Raw genomic sequence first — 4,081 nt, forward strand, 5'->3', positions numbered from 1 at the left:
CAGTTCTATATATGTATATAGAGAATTAATGACGAAGGTCATCGACCTAAAGGTTACACATACATGTAAAAATACTTGAGTCAGTTGTATATTTATTTTCTTTACTTTCCTACCATACTTCAGGATGTTAATATATAAATACCTGTGTTTGAAACTGTGATTCTTCTAAATGGATTTTGGGTGTATCATTGCGCTGGTGATGAATAAATGTGAATGTATCTGTGTGTTATTGATCAATGTATTTGTGTGTATCGGTGTTCCGAATAAGGTCATTTGCGTGTAATTTAAAAGTAAGACAGCAATAAATAGCTAGAACATATTTTTGAATGAGACAGATTCACCCAAATCAATGAATAAATAATACCGATACATGTAAATATTGGATAAGCAACTGAAGGAATAAAATGTGCAGGGCTATGGGGAGATGGTGGGGAAGTGGGGCTGGCTGAAGGGCTCTTGCAGAGAGCCGGCACGGGCTGGACGGGCCGAATGGCCTCTTTCTATGCTGTATCCATTCTCTGATTCTATGATGCAGATCTGTCAGTGGTGAAAGGCGACTACAGTGGCTCACCACCACCTCAGGGATGGGCAATAAATGATGGCCTTGCCAGCGAGACCTACATCACTTGAACCAATATAAAAAACACATCTAATACAAGTTCTCATTGTTGTGAGATAACAATTAATATGTTAATTACCCAAACACATATGAGCTGCAAAGGAACCGTGACCCCGACATAATTTGAATACGCAGCTTCCGGATCTGCAGTCAGGTGCACTACCGTTGCGACATGAGGTCTAGACAGCTCCCTAATCAAATTCAGGTTGACATCTATATATATATACAGGAATCATAGCTGGTCCCTGGTGGTCGACTGGAACTCATCCGGTTACGATTCTTAATCAAGGAATTCAGCGTGACAAAAGATTGTATAAAGCACTGTATAAAAGTAATTCTAGTCTGTGAGATGAGTAATAATTGCTTGAATCACCGTTAATAAGCCCAGTACATTCTTTTACATAGTTAGGTTACAGACTCTCTTTCTGGGGCACTTGTTCCAGGTTTAATTTTACAAACTGGGTGACATCGCTGATCGCGTTGAGGCAGGGGGAGGCTCAGCGGCCCCAATGTGTGGGTGTGGAAGAGAACACGTTAGGTGTGTGCGGGGGGAATCAGTGACATTTTTTGTAAAGGGCAGCGGAGAAGAGGGACTGAGAGTTTTCAGTGTGGGGCAGTAGTTGTTTAAAGTGAGGCAACACATTGCCGATCAGCACAGAGGGAGGTCACTCAGTCAGGTCCCCTCTGCTGCTACTATAGAGCCGGGGGTGTCCGCAGAGAAGCGGTTGTCACGTTCGATGTTTGGCGAACAACCAGAGGTGAATTTATCCTCCTGCCAAAAGGGGCACAGCGGCTTCTCCCTTGTTCTTTAATTGCCCTTTATTTCACTTCACTGAATAGATAACTTCGAGTGAGAGAAAACTGATCCACACTGAGAGCCATTTCATCTTTTGTTCACTTTTAAACACTGGAATCTCCGAATCGCTGAAGTTCAGAGATGTAATCCATTAATCTGCAGGGTGGCAGTCAGTAAGAAATCGTTTCTGTCTGGATCCGGGAGAGGAGATGGCTTCAGGCTGATGATTGCCGATACTGGCGATAGATTTTTGTTGGGTAAGGGTATTCAAGGTTACGGAACAAAAGCGGATAGATGGAGTGAAGATACAGATCAGCTCGGATCTAATTGAATGGTGCAACAGGCTCGAGGGGCTGAATGGCATCCTCCTGTTCCTATGGAGTCACTGCAATGCAATGCACCCGAGTGCTGGAGGGTTTCCGGTGTGTAATGGTTATCGCATTCCGCTAACGCACGAAAACTCAACGGTTCGAAAGTGGGTAGAGGCAATTTAATGCCCTTTACCCATTCAAGTTTAGTGAATATGAAAACTGGAATAATTTGCATGCTTCGTTCAGGATAAATAAAATACGCATTGACAGGCGAATTATGCCATTCAAATGGCAGCCTTACAGTGAGTGAAGTAATTCTCAATGATATTTCCCATTTTGGACACCGTTTTGGTTTCGGTACTGTAAGCAGGATTTGGGGAAAGCTTGCGCTGATTTAGGGAATCTCCCACTCGCGTGTCGCTATTTGATGAGCTGGGCCTTATTTTATTTAAAAATTGAGGCTGGGGACTTTCTCATTGAGAATTTGGAAAGCAGAACAACACAGATTAATAGGAAAACACAAGATCAGCGACAGGATTCAAAGTGTAGTTTCAATCGGTCTGTCTGTGTGTCTTTTCAATAAGAAACAAAGAATGCGCCTCACTAAAAATGTCCCCACCCTGTTATGATTCAGGAAACTGCACAGGGATATAGAGAAGAGGAAGTGAGAAACGAAAAATACTGCTCCACGGAGAACTAATGCCGGGACTCCTCTGCTGCGCCTGGAGCGGCCTCCTGCAGCCCGGATACATTAACATCCTAACAGCTCATTAACTGTAGGAGTGGGACCGGGCGGCGCTTCAGAAGACGTGTCGAAAAGGCAATCTCACTGTCTCGGTCTCCAGTGCTCTGGTCATCAAGAATAGCCACACACACAAAATGGTTTTACAATGGTTAGCTCTTCTCCTGGCTAGGTTTGAACCGGCGTTCTCGGCATCCGATTTTCGCTTCGGTTTTTGTTTAAATTTCCGAGAAGCCCACGGTTCAAATCAGAAAGGAGCGCTCGTGTCGCCGGCCACGATTTAACTTGCAGTTGAATCTTTTGCAATCACCATTAAATAACCGATTACCATAATTTACAGAATGCAACAAAGGCGAAACACACTTCAATAACGCATTTTGCCCTTTGTAAGTAATCAACTGTTAACCATATCTCATTTTACACATTGTATTTTAAGAATCACGATTAAATTGTTAATTGCTTTTGAAAGCAGAAATTTGACGCAACTTTTGTTAAAGCTAACAGGATCGGTTACTGCATATAACGAAATCTTGGCGAATATCGTATATCTGACCGGGCTCGAACCGCAGACATTTCGCGCGCGAAGCGAAATGGATAACCGATACACTACGGCAGCTGCTGCGGGATAACCCAGCGAGAATAGAATCAGTAGTGAACAAAATATCGCCCGGTGCGCATTTTCAGATTCAATGCATCAGCTTTTTCATCAATGAAAGAAGTTTTCAGTGAAACGATTTGGAAGTATGTGTTACTCGTATTTGTAGCTTTAATAAAAGTTTGTGATGTCTGACTCCCGCTCATGTCTCTTCTTCCTCTGTTGAATGAGAAAGGAGGGCTGACGTTGACCAGACTGCACTGCGCCTGATATTTGTGAGCTCATCCTTTATATTGACTGATGCTGTTTCAGCTGAACCAATCAGCACAGAGGGGCTTTACTGGTCAGTTCCCCTCTGTTGAAGATGTGCACCCAGGGGTTCCCGAAGTGTAGTGGTTATCACGTTCGCTTTACACGTGAAAGGTCCCCAGTTCGATCCTGGACGGGAACATTGTGTTTAATGCTGCTGTGGATGAACAACCTGCGGGTTTATTTTAAGTGACAAAAGAAAATTATTGCAAATGCTGGGAATCTCAAATAGAAACGGAAAATGGTGGAAATTCTTAAGAGGTCTGGCAGTATGTGTGGATAAAGAAACAGAGTGAACGTTTCAATTCGATTGCACTTCTGTTAGAATTGGGAAACGTGAGAGATGTATGGCTAGTTTATTCTCCTGTCAATAGGGCTACAGCGGCTTCTCCCTTGTTCTTTATTTAACTTCACCAATCAGATACGTCTGAGTGAGAGAAAACTGATCCACAGTGAGGCCCATTTCATCTTTTGTTCCCTTTTAAACCCTGGAATCTCCGAACCCCTGAAGTTCAGAAATGTAATTCATTGATCTGCAGGGTGGCCTTCAGTAAGAAGCCTTTTCTGTCTGGATCCGGGAGTGCAGCTGGAGTCAGGCTGAAGATTGCCGCTACTGGTGATAGATTTTTGTTGGGTAAGGTTATTACGGGTTACGGAAACAAAGCGGGTAGGTGAAATGGAGATACAGATCAACCCTGATCTAATTGAA

The 4,081-nt window shown here is 43.4% G+C and overlaps 1 non-coding gene across 1 annotated transcript; it reads left to right on the top strand.

Annotated features, from left to right (window-relative positions):
• The first annotated feature begins 3,441 nt into the window (after positions 1-3,441).
• trnav-uac (transfer RNA valine (anticodon UAC)) lies at positions 3,442-3,514 on the top strand. The gene has a single exon. It is a non-coding gene; the product is annotated as a tRNA-Val (tRNA).
• The last annotated feature ends 567 nt before the right edge of the window (positions 3,515-4,081 follow it).

Source organism: Somniosus microcephalus, unplaced genomic scaffold (assembly GCF_052327205.1).
Source record: "Somniosus microcephalus isolate GS21.2 unplaced genomic scaffold, FLI_Smic_1.0 unresolved_chr4, whole genome shotgun sequence".
Taxonomy (NCBI): Eukaryota; Metazoa; Chordata; class Chondrichthyes; order Squaliformes; family Somniosidae; genus Somniosus; species Somniosus microcephalus.